This window comes from Schistocerca serialis, chromosome 3, assembly GCF_023864345.2.
Source record: "Schistocerca serialis cubense isolate TAMUIC-IGC-003099 chromosome 3, iqSchSeri2.2, whole genome shotgun sequence".
Lineage (NCBI taxonomy): Eukaryota > Metazoa > Arthropoda > Insecta > Orthoptera > Acrididae > Schistocerca > Schistocerca serialis.
In genome coordinates, this window is record NC_064640.1 from 1,091,611,953 (window position 1) to 1,091,625,341 (window position 13,389).

Below are 13,389 nucleotides of genomic sequence, written 5' to 3' on the forward strand. Positions count from 1 at the left end.
CTGATGAGGAAAGAAAAGCAAGATCAGAAAGAATGAAGCAGTACTGGGCGAAAAGAAAGGCACAGAACACACAGAAGTGATTGATTCAACGTACCCCAAAGTTGGGTGAAACGAAGAAGAAGAAGAAGAATAATAATAATATATTAAATTACGACGGCCGACGGACGCGAGACCAGAAAGAATGCAAGTTATAAAAGACTGTCCAGAGACTAGAAATATTAAGCATCTATGATCACTTTTAGATTTGGCTGGATTCTATAGGAGCTTTATAAGAGGCTAGTCTGTGAAAGATGCTCATTTATCGAACATATTGAAATAGAAAACTATCTGGAACTGTGATGAAAGTACAAAAGAAGACTTTAGCAATATTAAGCAACCTACAGCAAAAGCATCACCCTAAAGTGAATCAGGTGTTCAAACTAGCCATTGATTTATAATAATTCAACTTGGATTGTGAGCTGTACCAAGGAGAATCGAATCCAGGAGAGAGAGCTCACAGAAAAATAGCTTTCATTACCTGAAATATTGGCAAGCATGAGTTGAATTACTCAATTACCGAACAATTTGGAAGCAAGACAAGTCACTATTTCACACTGACTATGAACTTCACTACATAATAGATGAGAATAAATATTTTATGAGTAATATCTAGATAAGTATGCATGAGAAGATAGCATTTACTATTAAGGAATTACTCATTACTCACAGAAGTCACCATAATTTACCACAGCCCACATTTAAAAAGAACAAGAGATCAGAAGAGACATCAGAACTGAATAGATTCTCTCTTACATGCATAGCCATCACCACATAGAGAGATAAATGGCAAGAATATCCAGATTACATTCTAAGTCCAAAAAGGCTACTCTGTAAAAGGAACAAAATATATTTTGTCAAGGACAACCTTGTTCTGTAAGTTCTAAGCTTTTCGATCTCTGATAGTGGCAGGAGCTGAAGTGGTGTAATAAATGAAGAAAATTTTAATATCGGTCTAGATGACTTTACTCAAAATAATGTTTCTTGCTCATGCTGAGTTGAACAAAGAGTAGTATATTTAAGAGACAGGCGTATATTTAAGAGACAGTAGTATATTTAAGAGGAAGCTCAGTAATAAGGTATGGGTTCAAAATACAATAGAATTAAGGTAACTAAAGTTATAAGAGGAAGACGAGAAAGTAGCGGTTTAATGGGAGTGATGTAATAATGAACAGGCCATGATACGCATATATACATGAATTATATTATGAATAGTGCAGGTGGGATAAAGGGAGTATTACTTAAGTTTAAATGGAGGAAAAATGGAGGCATATATATAGGGCCAATATAGCTATAAAATTTGAATGGTCTTTATGAAGGATTTTTCTGTAGGAGGAGGAGTATTTATGGGTTTCTGCAGAAGTAGGATACTATTAGCTTTGAGGATTACTCCAAAGTTGCAAAATACAGGAACGAACCTGAGTTTTGTGGTCTAATTCTTATACTCATTTCAGAAATGGATAACTAGGACAGAATTGTCTTAACTTTGTGTGCTGCTCTTAACACAGAAAGTAGGAAGTTAACGAGTTCACTACACTAGTTGTTCTCAACATTTATTACATTTCATTGTTTGGAATTGACAGATTAATATATAAACTCCGAAAAGCTCGAAGTGTCTATGGAAAACTATAATTTGCTGTCAGAACTGAATGGATACATCCAACGACTTGGGATGTTTGCATGTTTCACAACTATTCCTTAGAATTTTTTGTACTTTTCTCATGGTTAGCAATACCTTTGTTTGCTAGCTTTTTACGAGGGGAATTTTTACTTATTTTGGATGGTTAAATCACATGATTTAGTTTATACACATTTTTAGGGAATGTTAGCTTAACTTAGAATAGGTAGGTTAACTGCCTGCTTACCTTATCCTACTTGAAGGAAGTGTAGAGGAAATAAGAAATGAGGCTCCTAAGCCTATGTTTCCTCACAAGTTTAGTTGGTAATCCAGATGAAGATACAACTATGATCAATTCATAATAGGAATTAATAATTACTCCATGTCCAGTCAGCATGACTAGGCTACGAATACTCACTGTGTCTGAATAGACCATTGATAATTAAAACAGAGGTACAGCTGGTTTACCAGCCACCATTGTGGCTGGTCCACATACATAGAGAAATAGAGACAATGAAAAAATAATATATGGTCATAACATTTTAAGACTATAACTTACTTCAAGAATTCAAATTCCTATTGAAGAATGGTTACTTTGCACCAGTGTTTATCCGACCTCAAGCAAAGTATTTGAGATCAGATACATTGAAATGATAAATTTTTACTGAGTCTTTGTAAGTAATCCACAAGTAATCATTAAGTAAGGTTAGGGCTATGTCATGAGTAAAGATGTTTTGAAATAGAATTATATGAAATATTACTTAGTTCAAATACCATAAGTAAAGGGTTTTTATTTTACAAAGTTTTAACAATTTTCGTTTCTGAAGACAAATGTACAATCTGAACTAGCAGTATTATTTATTTCTCTATGTCCTGTGGTTGTGATGACATCATTTACATACACAAAAAGGTGACATACAGTATAACATACCACTTGGGTAAGGTAATGTGTTGCACAATGTCTACCAGGCCGACAAATGATGAGTATCATAGTGAGCATACCGGTTTTTTATAAGTTTGTTGTTCTAGAATAGCATGTTGTTTGGAAGTTTATGACTGTCTGTGCATGTACATGGGTAAGGATGGGCGCCACATGTCTGCACTGCCATCCGACCAGTAAGGCATGGTGTAGATTTGCTGTTTCCTGACCCACCAGATGATTTAAATTCTGTTCTAACAGAAGTATTTTCTGATGCACAATGTGATTTAGATGAACCAGACGATGATGAATTCCAATGTAATACAGAAAGTCTAGAGCCCAAATTGTTTACTGAGACCGAGCTTAACGATTTGGTTAGGGATCTGGGCTTAATGAAAGTAAAAGTTGAATTGCTTGGCTTTCGATTAAAAGAAAAGAACTTATTGGCAGTTGAAACCAGCATATACATGCACAGAAAGAGTGAGCAGCAATTTTCCAACTTTTTTCAACAAGAAGGTGATTTAGTGCACTGCTCAGACATTCCAGGTCTGATGAATGAGTTTGGTACTGAATACAACAAGGAAGACTGGAGGATGTTTATTGATTCATCCAAAACTAGTTTTAAGGCTGTTTTATTAGACAATTGTAACATGTATGCATCTATACCTGTTGGACATTCTGTACACATGAAAAAAAGCTATGAAAATCTAGAAATAATGTTAAATAAAATAGGCTATTCTGCTCATGGTTGGATGATATGTGGCGATCTAAAAGTAACATGCATGCTCCTTGGTCAGCAAGGTGGCTTTACCAAATTTCCATGTTTCTTGTGTGAATGGGACAGTAGGACTAGGGATGAACACTGGTACGGAAAGAAACCGTCTGTGAGGAAGTCTTTAAAACCTGGTGAGAAGAACATTCTACACAAAACCTAGTAGATCCAAATAATGTCCTCCTGCCACCTCTACATATAAAGTTAGGCATAATGAAATAGTTTGTAAAGGCTTTGCCTAAAGATGGACTACTTCTTTTTCTCGATCAGTCGATAATAGCTGACGTCGAGAGATTGTGAGTAAGATATTGGCCACGCCTTTTTTGCCAGCCTCCTCCACTTTCGTCTCGCACGCCGCTGCTACGTAAGACCACCATGCAGCAGCGAATACTCGATCGCTGCTGCCCTTCGTTTTACAACTTATTGTTAAACCTAAATTGCACTACACTGACTTGTGTCCGCTTTGAGTTTCCTGTCGTTTCGCCTCAGACGAAACTCACACACAGGAGTGGGTATGATGACAGTTTTTCATACCGGAAATTATCAGATTTCTAAATTACCGCAATTAGTCGTAATTTTTTCATCATACTTTGTGTTTCTTCACTCATGCCATAACCACGGCTATAATGATTCTGCAAACAAATTTGCTGCATGAGTGTGGAAAACCACAGGATGGTTGTTATTTGTCATGATTAACATTTTTTTTAAAAACTTTCGAGAAATCGTGTTTTCACTAATAGAAGCAATAGATTTCTTTTATGTTGCCTCATTTGGTAAGAGGGTTTGAGTTGATTGGGGGTGAGGGGACCAAATAGCGAGATCATCGGTGGTCGCATCGGATTAGGGAAGGACGGGGAAGGTAGTCGGCCGTGCCCTTTCAAAGCTGTCACCCCGGCATTTGCCTGAAGCGATTTAGGGAGATCACAGAAACTTCAATCAGGAAGACCGAACGCGGGTTTAAACCGTCGTCCTCCCAAATGCGAGTACAGTGAGCTAACCAATGCGTCAGCTTGCCCAGTCGTATGGCAAGAGTATTGCGCAAAAGAAACAGGAAGGACAAAGTCCCGTAGGCTGCCGTCATTCCGTCGGTCACGTGGCGACGTGCTGACACGGGACTGGCTGCCTTGAAGTGGCGTGATACTCTCATAGCAGTACAGAGCAGGGTGTGGTCGCATCCACGTCATCTCAGCACACAGATCGTTGGAAAGAGTGATATTGTATTTCTCTAAATACAATTTTAATAACATTCTCGGATTAAAACATCAATTCAAAAATGCAAAATTAGCCTCTCAGACAGTGCAATCTTTATGGTTAAAGCCTAACACAACTGTGAAGCTAGTAGCGGTATCCATTCCCTTTGTTTCCAGCGTCTCAAGCATAGTAATAAGGAAAATATAATAATAATAATAATGCTACCAATAAAACGTGATGTAGTTGTTGATGTGGTCTTGAATCAAAGACTGGTTTGTGCAGCTCTCCACCTTACTGTATCCTGTGCAAGCCTCCTCATGTTGGCTAAATACAGCAACCTCTATTTGAATCTGCTTAACTGTATTCATCGCTTGGCCTCCCTCTACAATTTTTACTCAGCACACTTCCCTCTACTATCAAACTACCGCTACCTTCATGCCTTAGGACATGTAGTACCAAATGGTCCCTCCTTCTAGTCAAATTCTTCTATAAATTTCTTTTCTCCCCAATTAGATTCAGTACCACCTCATTAGATACTCGATCTACCTATCTAATGTTCAGCATTATTCTGTAGTACCACATTTGGAAAACTTCTATTCTCTTCTTATTTGAACTGCTTGTAATGCACATTTCATTTCTGTAGAAGGCTACACTCCACACAAATAGCTTCAGAGAACACTTCCTGACACTGAAATTTGTATTAGATGTTAACAAATTCTGCTTCTTGAGAAATGTGTTTCTAGCTACAACCAGTCTGCATTTTATATCCTCTCTCCTTCCGCCATCCTCAGTTACTTTGCTGTCAAAACAGCAAAAATCAACTAAAACTTTTACGTGCCTCATCAGTAAACCCATCACCCGATTCTTTAAAGATTCAAACTCATATGTATGAAACACTTTCAAATGTCTGATTAATATGAGAATGAGGTAAGGTGTTAAATATTCGACACTAACCATGTAAGGGAGAAAAAATTTAACAAAGATTTAAAATTACGTTTAAAGTTATGTTTCATGCTCTTCGATTTCATAACTGCAATACGGTCTGTTCGCTAGAAGTACATAACCTTCTGCTCTCTGTATTTTATCCCAGCTACCTTTAGAATTTAAAAGACTGTATTCCAATCAACATTGTTGAAAGCATTCTGTGGGTCTACAAAATTATAAATGTAGGTTTATCTTCATTTAAACTGTCTTCTAAGATAATTCGTAGTCTCAGTATTGCTTTGTGTGTACCTTCATACTCCAGAACCCAAACACATATTCCCCAATATCAGCTTTAATGGCTTTTTCCATTCTTCTATGAATATTAGTGTCTGTATTTTGCAACCATGACTAAATAATTGATGGTTCGGTAATATTCGGACTTATCTGCAGCCGCCTCTTTTGAAACTGGAATTAATACATTCTTCTTGAATTCTCAAGGTATTTCGCCTGTCTCTTACATCTTGCACATCAGGTAAAATAGTTTGTCATGGTTGGCTCTCTACAGTGTCCAATAATCCACACTGAATGTTGTCCACTACAAGGCCCTTGTTTCCACTTAAGTCCTCAGTGTTCTGCCAAAATTCTTCTTCCAGTGTTATATTTTCAGCTCATCTTCATCTAATTTCTTTTCCCTTTCCATAACATTACCTTCAACATACACTCCTGGAAATGGAAAAAAGAACACATTGACACCGGTGTGTCAGACCCACCATACTTGCTCCGGACACTGCGAGAAGGCTGTACAAGCAATGATCACACGCACGGCACAGCGGACACACCAGGAACCGCGGTGTTGGCCGTCGAATGGCGCTAGCTGCGCAGCATTTGTGCACCGCCGCCGTCAGTGTCAGCCAGTTTGCCGTGGCATACAGAGCTCCATCGCAGTCTTTAACACTGGTAGCATGCCGCGACAGCGTGGACGTGAACCGTATGTGCAGTTGACGGACTTTGAGCGAGGGCGTATAGTGGGCATGCGGGAGGCCGGGTGGACGGACCGCCGAATTGCTCAACACGTGGGGCGTGAGGTCTCCACAGTACATCGATGTTGTCGCCAGTGGTCGGCGGAAGGTGCACGTGCCCGTCGACCTGGGACCGGACCGCAGCGACGCACGGATGCACGCCAATACCGTAGGATCCTACGCAGTGCCGTAGGGGACCGCACCGCCACTTCCCAGCAAATTAGGGACACTGTTGCTCCTGGGGTATCGGCGAGGACCATTCGCAACCGTCTCCATGAAGCTGGGCTACGGTCCCGCACACCGTTAGGCCGTCTTCCGCTCACGCCCCAACATCGTGCAGCCCGCCTCCAGTGGTGTCGCGACAGGCGTGAATGGAGGGACGAATGGAGACGTGTCGTCTTCAGCGATGAGAGTCGCTTCTGCCTTGGTGCCAATGATGGTCGTATGCGTGTTTGGCGCCGTGCAGGTGAGCGCCACAATCAGGACTGCATACGACCGAGGCACACAGGGCCAACACCCGGCATCATGGTATGGGGAGCGATCTCCTACACTGGCCGTACACCACTGGTGATCGTCGAGGGGACACTGAATAGTGCACGGTACATCCAAACCGTCATCGAACCCATCGTTCTACCATTCCTAGACCGGCAAGGGAACTTGCTGTTCCAACAGGACAATGCACGTCCGCATGTATCCCGTGCCACCCAACATGCTCTAGAAGGTGTAAGTCAACTACCCTGGCCAGCAAGATCTCCGGATCTATCCCCCATTGAGCATGTTTGGGACTGGATGAAGCGTCCTCTCACGCGGTCTGCACGTCCAGCACGAACGCTGGTCCAACTGAGGCGCCAGGTGGAAATGGCATGGCAAGCCGTTCCACAGGACTACATCCAGCATCTCTACGATCGTCTCCATGGGAGAATAGCAGCCTGCATTGCTGCGAAAGGTGGATATACACTGTACTAGTGCCGACATTGTGCATGCTCTGTTGCCTGTGTCTATGTGCCTGTGGTTCTGTCAGTGTGATCATGTGATGTATCTGACCCCAGGAATGTGTCAATAAAGTTTCCCCTTCCTGGGACAATGAATTCACGGTGTTCTTATTTCAATTTCCAGGAGTGTAATTTACAATGCATTGCTCTTCTGTGTATATCTTCCACCTCTCAACTTTGCCTTTTTTGATTAGTACTGGCTTGCCATTGAAGTTCTTGACATTTATACAGCAGCTTCCCTTTCTCCAAAGGACTCTTTAATTTTCTGTGGGCGGAATTTATCTTTGCCTAGTTATACATGCTTCTTCATCCTTGCATTTCTCATATAGCAGGTTCTGCTTAGCCATTTTGCACTTGCTGTCAATCTCTCTTTTTGGACATCTGTATTTCCTTTTCACGGCTGCAGTTGCCGTATTTTTATATTTTCTTCTTCGTCAATCATTTCAATATCTCGTGCATTATCCAGCTATTTCTACTGGTCCTTTTCTTTTTACTTGTTTGATACTCTACTATATTCACCATTTTATTTCTCAGTGTTACCCATTTGCCTTCTGTTGGGTTTCTTAAGCTTCTTTCAGTCGATAGTTGCCTACTTCTTCCTTGAAATTCTCATCAACCTCTGCTTATTTCGACTTATCTGTGTCCCATCACGTTAATTTCTTACCTTTCTGCAGTTTCCTCTGTTTTAATGTGCAATTCATAACCAATAAAAATATTTGCAGAATCCATATCTGCACCTGGAAATTTTTTGAGTTTAATATCTGGTTTCGAGATCTCTGTCCTACCATCAGGTAATGTATTTGAAATCTTTCTTGTGTCTGCAGGTCTTTGCCATGTGTACAGCCTTATTTCATGATTTTTAAACCATCTATTAGTGATGATTAAATTATGATCCATGCAGAATCTACCAGAATTTTTCATTCTTTCCCCCAGTCCTTGTCCTGATACTCTTTTCCCTTCTTTTCATTTTCCTGCTACCTAATTCCAATCCTCATCAAAGTTAAATTTTACTCTCCCTCAACTATCAGAATAATTTATTTTATCTCATCATAAATTCTTTCAATCTGTACGTCATGTGCAAAGCTAGTTGGGATATAAACATGTAATTTTGTGGTGGATGTTGGTTTCATTTTTTTCTTGACTACGATGATGTGTATGCTGTTCATAGAAACTTAACCTACACCCTTATTTTCTTCTTCATCATTGGACATATCCCAGCATGATCCCCAATTGATTTCATATTTATAACCCCGTACAGACCTGACCAGAAGTCCTGTTCTTTCTGCCACTGCACTTCACTAATTTCAAATATATCAATCTTCATATTTGTTTCCCTTTTTAAATTCTCCAAACTACCTGCTCGATGCACCCCACTTGCAAACAGCACTTGGCAGACAGGGATAGTGACACATTCGAGTGCTAGACAAGCTCTACAACGCTTAACTTGGGTCACACAATGGGGATCGGTGTTACCACTGTGGCAAAATCATTGCCTACATGTAGCTATAGAGTTATGAACCCTGAAGTGCAGTAGGCATGTTGCACAATATTGTGACAACCTGGGGTTAGAGTATCATCTTGTTTCTTCAGTTCTAGGCTGTTAAGTCAGTTCTACTGGTTAACTTGAGTTTTTTTGGGAGCTTAGAATGCTGACTGTGGGTTGCACATTATCCAAACAAACCAAAAAAGAAGCTTCATTTTACTTTAATTATGCAGGCCAGCCCTAAACACTGGATGGTGTGAAAATAATCTAATAAATCCATTCACATGATCAGACTTTACATTTTGTAAGCCAGATGACTTCAAAGTTACTATTTTAACCAGTCACTTTTTATTGTTAGTTTTGTGATATTCAACAAGGTTTATGTAGCCTGTCTGACTTTTTCGTTCTATTGCAGTATTCAGTGACAATCTAAACATTATAACTATATGAATGAAAATATCTTTAGTGAATATTGTCTGCCATAATTTCCCGATTTGTTGAATCATATGCAGATGTCATTTTCGATCGTTTAATTGAAAAGAATGTATCCATATTCATTATTACTAGTACAAAAAGATTTACTTTGCATTTATTTATGACATATGCTTGCCTTTTGGGTTATGAAAGTAGTGTGTTCTTCAAAATATACTGAGTCAACTACCAATGCTTTGAGATACAATAAAACTGATAATACCATATTACAATTTATTCTTAGGTATAATTGCCTGCTGAGGACCATATCAAATACGAAAATTTTAAAACCTTGACCACTCCTGAATAAATTTCTGCAAACATCCACGTTTGCTGCATTTAAATATGGCTGCCATCAATGTTTGCACCATATCATAGCTCAGAAAAGAAAATACACACTGTCATCTGAAGCTGTCAAACCAAACAAATGTGTCCCTTATTAGTTGGTTAGTAGATAACTGCCTATAACAGCTAATTTTAAAATGGTGATGTGTAATGTCGTTCTTATGGCGTCAGGTTAGAATTACACAATGACTTTTCAATCGAATTATCGTTTAAACAATTTCAAAGACAACCAAAATGATGTTCAGGTATCCTTACACTCTGTCTCTGTTGTTTGGAGGCAAATCGTGTTTGTAATATATTGACTAAACTGGTTTGGTGTGGGGACAGAAGGGCTAAAAGTTACAAAAACAACAATTACTACAAAATCAAAATTTATACATAATTTAATTGGTATATTAAAAGACTGTATCTGATTAGCACATTACGTATTAGGCGTCGGATTTTGTAAGGTTGAGTTATCTTGAAATTTGCTGCTACATCCTTATTTCTGCTTTAGTTAATTAATAATGACTAAAACATCTTCTTTTAGATTAATCAGATCTCTTCCATCACGGCATTTTGACCTCACAGTTTGGTCAATCTATCTCATATGTTTAAAAACTATATTTAACGAAAGTACCAAAAAGCAAAGTGAAACACACTTTCGTATCAGAGTTAGTGGGATTAGTCCATAGAAGCCATCCTCCACACACATAATGTTACTGTGGGTGGTTCTGATTTCCACTAGGTGTTAGTAATGCTGATGATAGTTTCTAAATAAGAAAACTTAAATTACAAAGTGAAAGCTGATAAAGTAGATATAAGTGAAAAGATTTATATGAAAAGACACAATAACTTGATAGCATTTTTATGTTGTATTAGGGACTGTTTCTTATGCTATGAGTGACTGAAATCAGGAAGTACCACAGTGTGTGACTGGCATTTGCATGAAATCAGACTGTGACATGATATCTTTCTCCCACAGTGTAATGTGCTCTTTGTCTTGACTACCACATTTATGAAAGCGCTGCTAAAGATTCGATCATAACTAAATATTTATGACAAAACGTTCAAATATGTGTGAAATCTTATGGGACGTAACTGCTAAGGTCATCAGTCCCTAAGCTTACACACTACTTAACTTAAATTATCCTAAGGACAAACACACACACCCATGCCCGAGGGAGGACTCGGACCTCTGCCAGGATCAGCCGCACAGTCCTTGACTGCAGCGCCTTAGACCGCTCGGCTAATCCCACGCAGCATTTATGACAAGCAAAACTACAAATATGATTGCTGTTTATTTCATTTGCACCAATTTAAGCTGTGCTCTTAGGTTTGTGTATAACCACACTCTCAAAAATCGTGGCTTATTTCAAAGAAACCACAAAGTATTGGTAACAAGCAAGACTATACATATGATTGCTGCTCGTTTCACTCGCAGTAACTTAAGCTTTACTTGTAGGTTCCCACCTAACCACACCCTCAGGAATCATGACATATTAAAAAAAAGTCAATTATTTGTGATAAGAAAAAATATAAATTTCATATGATGTAAATGTCTTTACTGCTTGTTTCACTAGCAGCAGTTTCATCGTTCATTTTTTAAGCTTGAAGCCATGAAAGAGAAGAAACTCATTTCATGTAAATAACATCAAATATTGTGGGACATGCTTCTATTACATAAATAAGAAGACCCAGAATGTGTTACAAAAGCAAAGCTGGAGAGAAAAGGTATTAGTGTGTTCTAGGATATTATCCTACTTCTTTCAGTTCTATAACAATACGTCTCTAACCACAGTGAATGCATTTCATCTTGAAATCTCTTAAGGACTGATGTGTCTAAGGGATATTTAATTATAACAAACTGTATATAGAGTGATGTGTTTGTGATAAATCTTCTTTTTGACGTTGCCTTCAAATTGCATACTGTCAAAAAATCCAAGTTATAACATGGAAACAATGAAATATGATGATACAATACTGTGTCTCAAAATTAGTGAGTGAGGAATGTCACATGACCGATTTCTGATTTCAACCAAACACTAGCCACTAATTTCTGATTTCAGCCAAATGCCAGCTACATAACATAATACTTCCTAATTTTAGTGACTCACGATACGTTATGTCATAGCCAGTGATTAATATGTGAAAATTTATGTTATGATGGTACCACTTTTGTTCCAGCTGGTAAAAATTGAGGAGCATTAAAGCAGTAAAGTAGGGATCATTTCAGAGCAGCCAGTAAGTGGTTCCATCTCACTGAATTTTGTATTAATACTGACAAACTGTAAATATTCTCTTTACCTTATCAATTAAAGAGGATGGCAATAACTGCTTCAGCTAAACTTCTTGACTTCTGTCTTCACACGAAATTAACATGGAAGAATTATACCAAATATATCTCTACTAACTTAGTATGTGTTACATATTTGTTAGGTAAACTAAGGTCATGTGTTAATGATAAGCTATTGCTAAATGCATACTATACCTTTTTCCAAGCACAATTGACATGCCATTGTGTTATTGAGTAATTTCCCTGGAGCAAAAAAAGATCACATTTGGCAAAAATAAGGAGTTCAGATGCATTTGTGGGGCTGTAAATAATGAGTCTTGGAAACCCTATTTAAAAAAAAAAAAAATAAATAAAAATACCAACAGCTACATTTCTCTTCATATTAAGTTGTCTAAAAGGCCTACATACAAAAAAAAACTAGCATTATTACAAACTAAAACACTCTATCCATTGATGTTATTTTGGAAATTTGTGGTACGTTCCTATTGGGACAAACTGCTGAGGTCATTGGTTTACACACTACTTAATCTAAAACTATCTCACGCTAAGGATAACACACCCATCCATGCCCGAGGGAGGATCCGAACCTCTGAAGGGGGGGAGGACTGCAGGAACTGTGGCAAGGTGCCTCGACCCCGCGGTGGTGTAGCCACGTGGCCCGTCAATATAATACACACCTAAAACAGAAGACAGACATCACAGTCGCTAGACTTAAGGAAACTCTAGACAGTTACAAATACATGAGGGTAAAACAGTTTAATATGTTGTCACTACAGGTACACAATGTGTCACCAATATGTTTAAAGACGTCGCACAGATGTGGCTTTGAGAGAAAAAGCATTTTATACAATAGAAGAGTTCAAAACAGGCTTTAAAAATTATCTCAGACAGTAATATAGTTTCATTACATTAAAATTATGTATGTGATTCTACAGAATACATCATGCGCAGTATGATGGACAATTTAATGTCGAACAGTAATTACGTAAAATATTTTTTAGTCTGTGCGTGTTATTTATGTAATTGTATTGCTATGTCTGTGTACACAAAAGATTATGTTGGTTGCATTTTTAAAGGTGTATAATAAATAAATAAATGAAACATCCTTCATCTGAAGCACTTGATTAGATAGAAAATGTGTATTTGTAATTGACCTTGATCTTTTTTCCTTTCAGATGATTTTGCAGTTACAGTCATCTCGAATACAGGCTGCTGTGGCAGACTTATATCCATTTATGGCATTTACCAAACTATTCTATTCGTTATGTTCGGCTGACATAGAGACCCATAAATCTTCCTGTCTATTCCAGAAATTGGGAATCTAGCACTTTCTGCAGTGTTTGC

General features: G+C 38.4%; 1 protein-coding gene across 1 annotated transcript in view; it reads right to left on the reverse strand.

Moving 5' to 3' along the window:
• The window catches only part of LOC126471514 (uncharacterized), a 218,595-nt gene extending 205,701 nt beyond the window's left edge, over window positions 1-12,894 (reverse strand). Inside the window, exon 1 of the mRNA XM_050099735.1 lies at window positions 12,605-12,894. The gene's annotated coding sequence lies outside the window, so the exon portion shown is untranslated. The remainder of the gene's footprint in view (window positions 1-12,604) is intronic.
• Between the last annotated feature and the right edge of the window lie 495 nt (window positions 12,895-13,389).